The following is a 16437-nucleotide window of genomic DNA, read 5'->3' as shown; positions in this document are numbered from 1 at the left end:
CGTACTGTATCCATTCAACTCATTGAGTTATCAGCTCATTGTATGCAATTAGTTCTGACCATCTAAATAAAATTTTTTCTTAATTTAACAGACGCTAAATTACACGCCATTTAAAATCCTAGCTCGTGTTTATTTCAAAGATTTATATAATACAATAAACTAGATTGATGATAAAAGTTAAAGCGATATATCAGCTATTTTTATAGAAACACTGTTACAATATATAAGTGCCTATATAACTATAATATTAGGTTTATAAGGTGCGGTGTATGGCTCTGTAGCCTAATTGTTATTACTTATTACTAGTTATTAGTAATGATTAGGGCTCGGATTTTGATGCCTTTTATAGTTATAATACGAGAAATAGGTTAAAAACGTCAAAATGCCTCAAAAAAATTTGTTGTTCAGCATCAACATCAAACACGTTAATAGCTTGAAAATCATCGTATATGCAAGACACTCTAAAAATAATATGTAGGTAAATTCAATGAAATCCTATATATGACTTATAGCTATATATAGAGAGAAAGATTTGAACGGGGCCTATATATTGTTTTAACTATATATTATATCACAGTTAGCAACACAATATAATATTTTATATTATTATAATATATTTATAATATGATACATTTTAGTCACTGAACGTAAAACTTACGAATTCCCTCAAATATAGTGGTCGGCAATATTAGCAATAAAGTCCATCATAATATAAATATTAATGAAAGGTTCGTATGCCCGTCCTCGTGTTCATCATTTTTAATAGCATACATGCACTATTTAACGATATTAATAGAATTAACGAATGTTATAAAAAACTACAGTTGGTGCAAGCTAGAAAATGAGCGTAAAAATCTTACGAGAAAACCGGCCATAATAGGTTTGCTATTATGGTATAGTACGCAAAGTGTTCATTACCGTATATTATGAGTAATATGAAATACCTATATAACATTATAATAATACAATATGGCATAGCATGTGTTATAATATATATATATTGTGTAGCTCTTCAGATTCTGATAACGAGCGAATCCGTTTCCTTATCTCTATGCTTGTGTTTTCGGGCGATTTATATACGTTGCAGCATACAAACGGTAGATTCTCATCTTCACCTTCGCATTCGACCGCACGTTAATAATTAAATATAGGTGTTACAGGTAGGTTTACGAGTGGTTGTGTGTGGGAGTACCTGTGCGCACCGCCACCCATAATATTATTATATCATACATTTTACACACTGCTATTATATTATAACACACGTATATAGTATTACATGACTTCGTGCACGACATCGATATATGCCTATAATATAATATTATATTATGATAATATATACGCGCGGGTTAGTTTAATTAGGGTGTTTTATCGTTTTGTTTTTATTTCCCACTTTCAGATTAGGCTTGCGACGTCACATATAATACTATAAAGAATATAGTATCGTGCTGTGTCGTATTATGTATTATAATTATCGGGCTGCAAGCAGTCTGTATATACCAAAAATATTGCAGAAATTTTGAATTAATAATTAATAAAATTAATAAAATTAATAACACAATATATTTCATACCTTTGTTTCACAGTACTTGGAAGTGAACAGTGTTCGGTGCAAGTCGTGTTCTACGATCCATTTAAATTCCATAAATTATTATACTATGTGGATTATCTACGCCAAAAATAAATTCGGTAATTTATTCAGACAATTGTTTTAATATTTACATATGATCTGATATGTTTCAACGTTTGTAATGAATATAATGAAACATTTTACATTTATCGTATGCTATATAATGTCGAACGAGACGCAATTTTTCAGATTACGTGCAATTTGAAATATAATTTTAATTCGTATGCGGTTCATGACGATTTCCCAATACTCCAGTTTATCATCAGCTTATATACTAACGAACCCAGATCTTTGGAAACATCGTATACGAACTCAAAATGAGGTCTGGGTTGCTTTTTTTTATTCAACCCATCAGATCGAAACCGAACTGTACCTACTCTTTACAAATTTAATTACATATTATATTGAACAATATTTAAAGTTAAAAAAAAATTTAAAAACTTAGAAACAATGTGTTATGACAAATAGTCAACATAATCGTGTCGGAAAAAATAATATTCATTCTAACAATTATTAAATTCTATTTTATTTTCCCCTTTGTTCGTAAAATTTAATTATTTTGATTTCATTAGTTCCATTTTTAAATCAACAATTAAAAATGTAGTTTGAAATTAGAAAAAGTAGTTCATAACATCACTGAGATCGACAATATTTCACATCATTGCATGCATATTGTTCGCAATGCCGGCTCACGACTATAATATGTGTTGATTTAATACCTTATAATGGACGGTGCGTGATAATTGTTTATCGTCAAAGGATGATAATTGATTTATTCAGAACGAAACTTTTGGGCGTATGTCTAGGGCTAAAAAATACATATTTTCCAATTAAATCTCTGCGGGTTATATAATATCATATATGACGTGTGAGATGTATAACTCGCGGTCAGAGAGGCAATATATTATAATAATCTTTTATCAATGAGCTATCTAGAGAACCTGCACTGACCACTCCAAAATGGCACATTCCGTTTCCGTATTATTATTATTATTAATATTGTGTACCGTTAATGAATTTACGTAGCTCGGAGCCCGAGAAATCTCATTAACAGTTCCAGCATTAAGAAGTTAAACGATTGTATTTCCTCGGGGCGAATCCCTATGCCTGTCTAAATTGAAATGTTATTACTCTTTATGCGCGCGTGTTACAGTTTATTTTTAATTTTCCGATTGTATGTTTTGTACATTGCTACATTATAATATTATACACAATTAAGAGAAACAAAAACTCGGATCGTAAATTATTATCTGATTTTTTTTTTTTAATGATGAATACACAACTCGAGTAGATAAACTATTATTATTACTTTGCCGCTGTACCTATATAGTTTTTGTGTATCATTCGATCACTATTGCCTATATATATTTATATAAATATTTTTTATTATATTCTAGACGTTGCTCATGAATTATGATATATTGTTATAATGCTATATATGTGTATAATAACATACGTAATTGATATTATATATTATTATTTTTTTTTCTTAGTTCTAAAATCTAGAATGATTCCGAGTGTTATACATTTATAATATAATACGAACACGATGACCGAATAACGGATATGAGTTGAACCGTCATCGTTAATTATTACACAATTGTGTACGAAATAAAATCGTTATTTATTATAATTATTATATGGCGTTAGATTTGATGAAAATCTTCTTTTAGTTCAACAACTATAACATTATACTCGTGCGTTACATAATAATCTTATTATAAATAACACGATGCATTGATGACCACACTTTTTTTAATGTAAATTCGATTCCTTCAAATTGGGGTGTAAAATTACGTTAGATTAATATAAATAAATGACGTTCGACCGTTTCAGCAAATATGAACAAAGGATTTAACTATTTAAGGATGTGTATTATTTAAAATATTGTGTACAGTAACAATCAATAATAATGAATATTCTATAGAAATTCATTTGTAAAGTATTCCTTGATATATTGACAACTAATATTTATAATATGGTTGATAAACACAAAACGATTTTCGTTTAATAATAACATCAAAAGAATAGAAAACAAGGTGCAATTATAGTGGAACTGAATTCTCAGTCAACTTCATAACCACAGAATGCTTCCAAATACATGGACAAGATCAGCAACCTCAACTTAAAAAAAAAACTTAATTGTATGTAATGAAAAAAGTTGTTACTAATCGCCATTTCCACCGATGTTAAGAACATAAAAAAAAATTAAAATTGAAAATAATAAGAACATATTTTTATACAGTATGATATCTATCAATTGTTAGACTTTGTGGCTTAGTGAGGTACGGCTGTACGCTCAATCTGCGGAAACGCACTGAGCATACGAACCAGTCGCAGTTGCTAGCTTCCAGATGGGTGACCACCTGAGATTTTTAGCAACATGTCCTTACCATACATTCATAAACGCGTGTTACAACCCTACCAACTTAAAAACCTACAAAAAAATACACAAAAAAATACACAAAATAACCCTTATCGTACCATCCCACACCCAATGGTCTATGTTGCCGTGAGTTCCTCCTACAACAATTGTTTGAATTTGTTTACAAATTTAATGTAAAATTATTAAAATGTAAAAATCAAAATATTCAAGAAGAAAAAACAGCAGAATTTGCTCTGCTATACAGTCGCATTCAATATTTTACCTATACCTCGTATTAAATAGGTAAGTTACTATAATGGATGATATAATTAAATTTGAATTCTATGATAAACAAATACATATTATGAAAAATGTATCTTGAGCGGAAACGGTACAGTCACAGTTTCTATTTCTAAGGATTATTTTATAATTTACTTATAAAGTATAAGAAACGTATTTTTTTTAATGGTACCGTAGCTTTCAATAATTCTTGTCAAAAATATCACATATAACAATATAATGTATCTAATAACTATAATTTCTATTTTCTCATACAAAATATTATTGTTAATAATTCTTTCAAGTCAATATCTACGTTGTATAGGTTAATACTTTTAAATTGGTTTAATATATTGAAGATTGTAATGAGTAAGAAAATAATATATTTAATATTCGTCACTTCGTCAGTATACAAAAAAATTAAATTATATTATAAAAGTTTCTATCTTTGTTGACTATCTCATCTTAATTCTCTTGTAGAAATCTTGATATTTCCACAATTCCTGGTAAACCTCTAGAAAGGTAAAAACAAAAATGATATCGTGACCTACTTGACATATAATATAATCTAATTTAAAATATAAATCACTCAATGCAAGTTTTACAAATGGGTAGTTGCTTTCCTCAAACTATCCATATTGTGTTTAATTTATTATAAACTATTTAAATATGTTTTAAGAAAGTAATATTTAAAAATATATTTTTCTTGTATATCACATTTACTTAGGTACAATATCTCTAGTGGCAATATTGTAAATTTCACTTGGAAAAAATATTTATACTTATTTGAATTCAAATGTTTGCCATACTAATATTATGCCTGTATGTGTTTGATATTTTTAAATGTTGTAAGACTAATTTATAAAGAATCTTGTATAGCATTTTCAATCTGGATCTATTAAAATTTTTAATCTTATGAATTTTTAATTAAAAAATAATTTTAAATGTCTTTGATTTTGACAAAATATGTCGTAAAAACGTGAACTTCAAACGCTTATAGGAAAATTAACTATATTTTTTAGCTGCTGTTAGAAAAACTTACAAAGAAAGTTGTTTTGTGTTGAGACTGTTGAGAGTTTTAATTAACAAACAAAAATGTTTGTATATACGATTCAAAAAAGTCAAATAGGTATTTAAAATTAATATAAAAAGCGATAAAAGACCCAAACATGTTACAACATTTTATCATTTTTCTATAATTGTTTAATGGGATTTCCTGATACTTTTGAAAAATAATGGGAATTTTTATTTTTGACAAGATTCAATTTTCTAACAAAAACCACTCTCAAAGTTTAAAGTTAAAGTATTTTTATTGATTTAAGAAGTGACAAAAGAATAATACCCATTAATTTAAACCATTGTTCCGGTTAATATCTAAAAGTGCTCGAAAAAAGTTTTTTGCTGTAGTTTTATTTTATTTTAATACATAATCCCGGTAAAATTGTTTAATTATTCTGAATTTACAACTAACGGCTGACATATATAATGTCATTCAATTTAAAATACAAAGCTTAGTGGTAGTTATAGGTAAAACATTATTATAGTATCACACCATCATCAGTAGACGAGGATTTTTTTTTTTATTATTATTATTGCCGTTCCTCAATTATGTCTTTGCCGCAGTATAAAATACGATTTATCTCCAAAATCGGTGGTTGTATATTATAAAGAGGGGTGTGCTCGTATTTGAGTGCAGGGTTTCCGACAGACGAGCGCCGGAAATAAATTGGCCGTAAAATGGAGTTTATCCTGTGGAAATTGGAATTTCCTCGGTGACCGCACACTCTTACAGCGTAAAGGGAGTGTGAACACTGTGAACACACACATTTCCAATGATGTGGGGAAAATGAGTCAAATGTAAGTAAAAAGAGACGTATAGATGAGTCGAAATACATATATATATATAAAGATGATCACTAGGCAAAGGGGTTCGGGAGAGGTGGGTGAAACCATTTTGGAATTGAATTGCTTCTCCGACCGCTCCTCAACGAAATACGCGCGAAGAGACGTGTGTGTATGTATTTAGCGAGTGTGTGTGTGTGTGTTGATTGTGCGGAAGGTTTAATAATTCAAAAGGCTGACCGACCGCACCCTTCTTGCCGCCTGCGTTTGTGTACGTCACTTTTGCACGAACTAAATGTGCCCTTTGGTCGTCCCGTTTTAATTACGTTTCACCGTGCACACAGTATATCATTTTAGTATATATATATACATTTATTTATTTATCCTTGCACACCTCCCCCCCCCCGTGACACGTTACCAATTTGGCCAGTTTTATGTGCTGCAGTACACACCCATGTATGTGGAATTACAATACCTATTTAAATATGAGTATAATGCGTTTGCATGTGATGTCACTTTTAATAAAATGTATGTCTCGATCGTCGTTTGGAAAGAAAACAAAAACATGATTAGGTATTTGTTTTCAAAATACATGAACATTTTTCTTTTTAGTTACATGAACCATTAAATAAATAAAATTAATATCTACAAAAAAAGTTATTCATATTTTGACATTTGCACAGGGAAATATTTTAATCATTAAATGCCTATACAATATACATATTACCTATATAATAAGATAATATTAACGATGAATTAGAATTAGATCGGTGGTAAGAGTTATTATTTTTCTGTTATATATTATTTTCTTTTGCCAGATCATATGTTGTTATTATTATTATTAGTTTGTGATTTTTGTCCGTCCTCCCACGTAAGGTGGGAAACTATACGAAAAACTGAAAATGATGACAGTCTGTAATTATGAGAGGTTGATAAAAAAATAAAAATATATACATATACCTACGTGATGATAAAAAATCCCTCGTCCTTTGAAGTTCTCACATATTATTATATTATTCAGGTAGATCTTATATAGGTACGTACAGTGTGTTTCCTTTTAAAGGTAACACTAAATAATTCTGTCCAGTGACATCGGATTAATATGCGGATTTCGGGAGGGGATAGGGAATACATAAATACACATTTCTTGATGATTTTACATTTTTAGATCTATCCGTGTACGCATGCGCAATACAATTTGCATTTTTTTAAATGGCAGCAGGTATTTTGAATACCAAATTCGGATATACCGAATTTTTTTAAGTCGATTTGGTCCTTTTTACCATACCTTTAAAATCAAAATTGACTAAATGGCAACCAGTCAAAGTTTCGATTAATATTATTGAATTTTTCACCAATCATACTAGAATTTTATGAATTATTATGTAATTTTATTTAATATTTTTGTATCCGTAGGTTTGCAGATATTATTAAATCATTTAAATTTAATTTTTAGGAATTAATTAACTTCAATTAGACGTAAATGTTAAATGATTTAATAATATCTGCAAACCTAATATATTGGATATTGTAGATATGTATATTATTTATTGTAATTTTTAAGAATAACCTTATTCGTATTCGTTGTGGAAAAATCAAAAACTCGTGAATAGTAATAGGTAACAACTATTATATCTATAATAATAATTATTAACTTACTGTTATACCTTATACAAATGGAATAAATCACTTAAATCATCTAATATACAAATGTATCAATTTACCAAATATCTTAGAAATCGTTACTTCAAGTGTTATTCGTTAAGAATTTTAGCGAATTTCCTTTTCTAATTACGACGTTTAAACGTTAACGCATATCATACTAATACATGATACCTATTGATACCTACATCGTATATTATCTTACCGAGAATATTCGTATAATAATTCTATTTTATATTAAGTGTATGAATAAATTAGTATTCGTAATATTAATACAGTCATGAACACTATACCAAATTGTTTCATCCGAATGAGTTAATTATTTCATGTGTTTGAATATAACACATCATATTGACGTTGGATCGCTTTAGGGGTTGCATATTATACCCACATATTGTACACAGTGATTTCACTGTACCTCATATTTGGGTTTTAATGTGCTCAAATTTATTAATACTTAGAGAAAAATGTAACGATTTTTTTATTGTTCATAGGTACAATATCCCAAATTCAATACTTAATGGTTTAAAATTTGAATTTTATCTGATGTCATGAGCGTTGCATCTTAGTGGAGTATTTAAAATCAACCTTCAAAGATTTAATACAAATTTTGATTAATATAGAAAGGTCTCCTGAAACCATTACATTAATTAACTTTTAGAATATTTTTTGTTTATACAGTGGAACCTCAATAACTCGAATCTCTAGTAGTTGAATTTTTGGTAACTCGAATATTTTTTTCGCCCCCAGCCTATTCGAGTTATCGAGGTTCCACTGTGTAGTATTTTTTAATTTAATTTAATACTAACCATGATAATTTATAAATGTTTAATGTTATAAAAATGAGGCTCAACTCTCAAGGTGGGTTTTATAAAACCATATTTTCCTTCAAATACGCCACTGCTTTATGTACATCCGTGATATAATAATATAATTGCGTGCCCTAGCTAAATTATTATATTGTAAAATGTAAAACCTATAATATTATAATATGTACCTAGGTACATAGATATTATACATTGGCTGGAGGACGAAAAGGGTTTGTATATTTTGGCGCGAGCTCACTTCAAAGACTACCCCACTAAGACCCAATAGGTCTTCTTAAATAATATTAGATCGCACGCTTAGTTTTCATATACGATATCACGATACATTCCGTAATATTAATATAATAATGGCTGTAGGTATATGCGTGTTTTCGTGCTGTTAATCAACGATCGCGCTCGCGGAGAGAGCTGCTGCAACCGCAGCGTGTAAATATATAATGATATATTAAATATATATTATGTACTTATATATGTATTATACTATGCGTAAAGCTATCAGCAGGCCTCCGAGGCGGAGAGGGCGAACGTTCGTGTTTTTTTTTTGCCGAAATCACGCGACCGACGGGGTTGAATAGGTAACTATTATATTATATATATATATATATATATATATATATATATAAATATATATTATCTGCAGCAGCGAGAATTAATCGACAAGCGCGCAAACCGTTTAATATGAAATTATATATATATATGTATATACGCTGCGGCCCGTTACAGGCTTACTGCGCGGTTACCCTCCGGTACACGGTTCTGGACGAGGTGATTTTTTTATATTATGTATATAATATTATTTATACGAATAAAAATAACAACAAAAAACAACAAAAAACAACCTCCGAGCCATGTCGGGTACTAACAAACGCCGCTCTCTGTATATTATACATGGCACATAACATTATAGATACGTATATAATATATAAAGTATACATTGCACCGATCGGACGGCATTCGTCGCGTCATTATCGACACGATATGGGAATTTCGTTGAAATGAAAACGATTATTTTTTTTTTCACCAAACCATCGAGAAATCCAAATCTCCCACACGTGGAGGCGGAGGTACGCGTGCGCCCGCTCTCGCGCACCATGTATATAGGTACCTACCATAAAGCCGAGCCCATCTCGCGTGCTCGACTTTCCGGACAGTATATTTAGTCTCGGCAGACGGTATCCACACGAGGCATCCCAAGAATGTATACGTCATGTAAAACACGCTTCCGCACCGTATAATTATTATTACACGCGCCGTCGCCGCCGTCCAGTAGTAACACACACACGCTCACACTCGTCATGTATACGTGCTCTAAATAATAACGTTATAATATTATAGGTACGCGCGTGTATTTATATTTTTAATACCCCACTGATGTATCATAATACATATACATAGGTATATGTATTGTATACATTAATGCGTCGGTTTATTTAAAATAATAATAAGTGATTTCAGAATTTTTTTCCTGTAAACCTACCGATAGGAATTCGAAATATTTCAAATATTTTTTTCACTCACCAAATCCACCCGCTGGTTTGCTGTACTATAGTAATATTATTATTACAAAACGTCGTATGTATAATAACATCAAATCGCATAAGTTCCACGCGAAACCGCGATTATCGTCTTATACGCGAAGTTATACACGATAGCAGTTGAATATAATATAATATAAAAGTTCGTTCATCCCGCACTACTTTTTTAAGAACATTTTCTGCTCAAGTACTACTCAATTTAGAACAATTTAAAATCATACTATAAAAAAATATATTATATGTAACTATATTATATACTGTTATACAGTTTCCACCAATATCCTTGTCGAATAAATTAAAGAAATTACATTCTTTTTCCAGCTTTTATGAATTATAGGTTCTTACATTATTGGCATCTATTTAACGTTAATATTTAAAATAACATTGTAATAAGACAGTAGTTCGTGATATCTAAAAATAATTTATTCAATTGTTAGTTTCTCCTTAAACATTTAGACAAATTATATATTGTCATAGGTTTTTCTATAGATAACTACACATTTTGTCAAAGACTTGTGAATATGTCTTGTACGAAACACCCTTTATAGTTTTCCCATGACTAGACTATGAACTATCATTTCAATCTTAAATATGCCCCCGAGGTCTATGACATATTTAGTATAAATAATGTGTAAATAGTGTGCACATATACACGTTATTATAATACATATTTTTGTGTCATGCAATTTAAAACCTTAAGAATGAGCGTATCAAACGTATTACTTAAATTTTAGTTAATAATATTAATATTATTATTATTATTTATGTTAATATTATTCAGTAATGCGACTCTGCAGTATAAGAGCTAGTAGGAGATAAAATATGTAAATACCTTTGTAGGTATATAGGCACTATATAAAATAATATTCGATTCTGATAAGTCTTGATGTACCGATGTTATTAATAAAACTTTGAATTTTTTTTTTTTTTTTTGAAACAGTTCTGGTTAATCATATAAAATCTATTCTTGAAACTATTTATTTTAAAAAAGATACCGGTATTCATTTGTGAAATATTAAAAAATGTATGAATATGTATTATTATGTATGCAACATGTATTGATGTATGAAAGCTGAATATTGTACAAAAAATTAATATAATAATATATTAGATGATATAACTAATGAGACATGAATTATTCATATTAATAATTATATATATTACACATAGATTTTGTATTTAATGATAAACTAATTTATATAGTACGAGTAATAAATATATATCTATAATATACTGATACAACATAAATCATTGTAATATTATAAATTTATTTAGTATAATAATAACTTTTCACTAAAGAAATATAATATTATGCTATTTTGTTGAATAACATCGTATTGAATATGAGCATAAAGTACATATATGCTATATATTTTCATGTCGAAAAAATGACAGGTACCTACCTATACTTATTCTCAAATTTAGAAGCTAAACCGGTCTAGTCACTTAAAAATTTATAGACATTTTTAAGTTTATATTCTAAAATTCTGCAGTGTAAAAATCTAAATTCTACTTAATAAATGATTAATAAATATTTTCAAAATATAATATGTATTATTTGTAAATAAAACAATAAAATACTATCATTCAAATTTTATAAAATTAATGTTGTAGAATATTAATAATTATCAATTATTTTAAATAATTATTTATTTATTATAAGCCACATTATCATTACACTTTATAATACATGTAACTAAATAACACCACAATTATCCTCTTTATACAAAATATTTTTAAAAATTTAAAAAAAACTACAAATATGTTCATCCATAACATTGATACAGTTACATTAATTATATAATGAACATGATTATCTACGACATTTTTAAAATCTAAATAGCATTTCAAAAATTACAAATTTGTATACTGTTTTTTCAGTCAATAATATATGTTTGGACTCACATGAATGTTATCATGTGCAAGCAGCAAGCTTGGCTTTTTGAATAATCGTGGATAAACAAATATTATACATGTAACTATGTAAGTTTAAATTAGAAATTTAATGGGTTGTATTAATTTTAAATAATCAATGAACTCATTTTTTATCAACATTAAATGCTATAGTACCTATTGTCCATAGGAAATTATAAAATAATATAAAATTAAAAGTTAAAAATTAATTTATTGGAAAAGGTAATTATTACTATTAAAAAAAATAAATCATAAACAACAAAGTTTTTGCGATTATGATCAGCCAATATAAAGTTGATAATTAACTAATTATTATTACTTTTTAAATATCTAACATAACAATTAAATCAATGTAAAGTGTAGCCGCTGGGTTACTCCTTTTATCAAGCAACTCATGTCATACTTATTATAGTTCATATTGTTATTGTAAAAAACTAATTTACAGATTGTATATTATAATATAATATATTCTATCAAAAAATAAAAATAATTACTTTTTGTTTGTTATAATATTAGTTGTGCATATGTGTACGAATTTATTAGATACAGTTCTTTTACTTCCGATGTAAATTTGTTTAAATTTTAAAAAAATTTTTATAGTTTTCAAGTATTAAGTTATTGTGTAATTTATTTTTAAAAAAATAATAGAAAAGCCAAGATCCAAGCTATATGAATTACAACAATTACATTTTTCAGGAACTACTAAAATGTTGAAAGTGTTATATATTTTACCAACAATTATGTAAGAATTGTTAAATTATATAATGAAACATTCAATCATACTTACACAAAATAAACACATTTCTATAAACAAACAAATGTAATTTTTTTTTTTAATTTAGAAGTTGTATCATAATTATTTTAATAATAATTTGAACTTTAGGTTAAATAAAAATATGATTTAAGTGCAATTTATTATTTATATTTTACATTAGGATGCTAATAAATAACCCATAATAATTCTTTTATTAAAATTTTGATGTACATAAATTAAAACACTATTATAAACTCAATTATAAAGTCAATTTATTTTTGATATTAGAAAGACTCGCTATTATATATAAAAAAGAAACTTGTTAAAAAAAATCTTACTCTCATATTGAATAATAAAAACGAAAAATCATGATATTAAATATTATAAATTGTTATTTATTATAATTACAACGCCAGGTGCGGCGTTTAGGTATAAAATCACAAAATATACTGTTGACGAATTGTTAAAATGTTAAACATTTTAAATAGTAATGAGTCAGACGAGACAAATTCAAAAATATAGGTATGTGTCAAATAGACATGATGGAGTCTCATGATAGTCTCTTGTGATAGTGTCGTTTAAAAAATATTGCTTAATATAATAGTATATATTAGAATATTATGTGAATGATAATAATAAAATAGACATGGTTATAAATAACCTGTATTTATATATAATATCATAAATATAGATAAATATAATAAAAAACATATTTTTGGTATCTATTTATACGGTATACCTACATCGTATAGCATAAAATTGTATCACATAAAATAAAACTTATTATTTGTATTTCTCCATAATTTCCATCCAATAGCCTATATCCCCGCGGGTTTATTATTTAATAAAAAAAAAATCAGGAAATAAAACAAAAATAATAATATCGGAAAATATAGAACAATTTCAATTTTGTCAAAACGTACCTATACTTACATAATCTATTGTATATACAACGCATCAAAACAGTTTATGAAATACTATGCACAAGTGAAACATTCTATGAAATAAATTATTCAATAAAAAGAACAATAATAACTTCGTTCTAAGGTCGTTGCTTAAACATACCTGTATATCATATAAGAATAATATGAAGAGTTAAAAAAATATATATTTTAATATGTTATGTCCGAAAATCTCCCGATCTTTGCGCTCTTTAACGATGTTAAAAAAAAACACGATCTATAAAAATCTATAACCCGTGGGTTTGACAGGTATAGACCTCGAAAATCAAAAATATCAGTTTTTGGTGCGTGACTGTATCATTTAAATACTGTTATGTGACCGGCCATCGCACAAACTAGAAAATTTGATCGGAAAGTAGTTTTCTATATTTTATTTTATTTTTTTATTTTTTTGAACAAGTAGCAAAACCATAATTTTACCTTATTACAAATCTATATTCTAATCGATATCTGTTTCGAGCCGTATTTATTATGTCGAAATGAAATCAATAAAAACGCTCACGGCGACAAAGCCTGGGAAATAGACAAAAACCGAAAAGAAACTGACCTTTTCAAAACATTTCACCGAACACAACCATATAATATAATATAATAATATATAGGTACGGGATCAAGCGCGTCGGGCATTATGTGCTTATAATATTATTCCATTAATTTGTTTAATATAATCCATAAGAAAAAAAAATAAGAAAATCTGTTCGGACTTGTCTGTTAGGTATAAATTAATAATTATACATTTATCTATACTAACATAATATATTATATCATATACGTACACGGATAGTGCAATAATAGCAAAGACCTACGTATAGAACGCCTATAGGAGCTTAGAAATACGCCATTGGGGTCGTCGCAGTAACCTTGTTCATCGATCCCGGGATTTGAAGTGATTCGCGTGTAATAAATGTAATGCATGTATGAAATAGGAAATCGAAGGCGATGAGCGTGCACGTTGAATTTTTTACCTTGTTCACGACGTTAATAATATTTCGACAACGACAAGACGGCCGCGATATCCAACGTCCCGGGGGTGGTGAAATATTTATCTATAAAATTACTATTTATGAAATATTTATAATTATCAGTAAAATACAAATATTGCTGTTAGATGTTTTTTTTATTCTTAGAATTTCAAATCAAATATTGCGAGTAAATAAATAACTTGAACAATTTTTACCCCCTTCGTTAATTATAGATATGGTATATATGTTTGTACAACCATATTTCAGTACAGATCTATATATATATATATATATATATATATATATATAAACAGAGAAGTGTATAAATATTAAACTCTAAAATAAACAATCTTGACTCTTGAGCACGGGCCCCATTTGCACACGATTATATTAATTATTAAAAATTTTTTTTTTCGTTATAGAACATTACAGAAGCCGGCTCTCATGTGAAGCTGCTGGTTTTCTCGGTCACAGATTTTTGTATAAACATACCATATACGTTTATTACGGTCGGGTCGTAAGGTACGTACCTGCAGAATGATGGTGAAGCTGCTGCAGTGGTTGTAGTCGTTCGCGGATGAAGTTTTTGTCATCGGTTCAGCAGAAAACCGTATATGTGCAGTGATGTTCGCGGAAAAGACTTCGGAGAACGGAAATTCGCGATATTTTGGAACAATATGTCCGCGAGAGGGTTCGGGGAGAAAAATATTCGCGGACGACTGTAATATTATTCACGACGACGACGACACGATAACCGCACAGTTATCATACGGTTGACGGTGTCGGACGAAAACGCGCGTGCGGGCAGCGGATGATGCGTGGACTGCAACTGTATACAACTACTGTACGCCGTCGGCCCTGGAGCTACTACGGACGGACGCGGCACGACAATTGCGCGACACAAACGTTTTCCGGTCGCCGCCGGAGAGGCTACCGCGGTAGCGGTTGCGCGACGCTCTGGGCGGAGTGCTCGGGGCCAAAGGGACGGCCTATCTCCGCCCCGCGGGCACGGCGGTGTCGGCACTGCGGGGTGAAGTGTACGTGCGTACTGCGGGTGCGTGCGCGCGTTTACTATAATGTTGTGTTTTATTGTCACCGGACGCGCGTATATTATACATGCAGGTACGGACTCCCGGAGTCCTCTGTGAGTGGTTTGTGGGGGGGGGGGGTAGGAGGGATTGGTGATTCCTCGGGTCACAGATCGCGGTCGGTTAATATTTATTATATTATGCAACACACGGAAAACTCATTGAGTGCGAGGCATCCACGCTATTGGCGCATAATAAGTTCGGCAAATCCTTTCGTAAACGCCGGGCACTAGTTTGGGCTCCAAATCTTCAAAGTTGGGTGTAATAGGTAATTCAGGTTAATTATAACCGTCCGACTCAATGTAATTTGTTTAATATTATAAAATATTATTACCTAATATATAATCCATATAATAACTAAAAATATGTTTTATAGTTTATGTTGGTTCTTGTAACTATATATCATTCTCATTATATTATAATATTATAACAATATAATATGTACATTTGTAGATTTATTGTTGAATGTCATCAACAATATATACGCATTACCAATATTATTGGTGCATACAGCTAGAGATGAAATTTATGGAATGTTAAAACTCCGGTAATTATATGGTGAACTGTTCTCTCGAATCGTAAAAATTTGATTTTTCAACTACCTAGTTTTAAAATTAGGT

The 16437-nt window shown here is 29.2% G+C and overlaps 1 protein-coding gene across 1 annotated transcript in view; it reads right to left on the bottom strand.

The window, feature by feature from the left end:
• Positions 1 to 15563, bottom strand: part of TfAP-2 (transcription factor AP-2) — a 192621-nt gene extending 177058 nt beyond the window's left edge. Inside the window, exon 1 of the mRNA XM_089222386.1 lies at positions 15260 to 15563. The gene's annotated coding sequence lies outside the window, so the exon portion shown is untranslated. The remainder of the gene's footprint in view (positions 1 to 15259) is intronic.
• Positions 15564 to 16437: the final 874 nt, after the last annotated feature.

Source organism: Diuraphis noxia, unplaced genomic scaffold (assembly GCF_037042655.1).
Source record: "Diuraphis noxia isolate RWA-SAM2 unplaced genomic scaffold, SU_Dnox_SAM2 contig0003, whole genome shotgun sequence".
Taxonomy (NCBI): Eukaryota; Metazoa; Arthropoda; class Insecta; order Hemiptera; family Aphididae; genus Diuraphis; species Diuraphis noxia.
The sequence above is the reverse complement of the archived record's forward strand: the minus strand, read 5'-3'. Positions and strand labels throughout refer to the sequence as shown.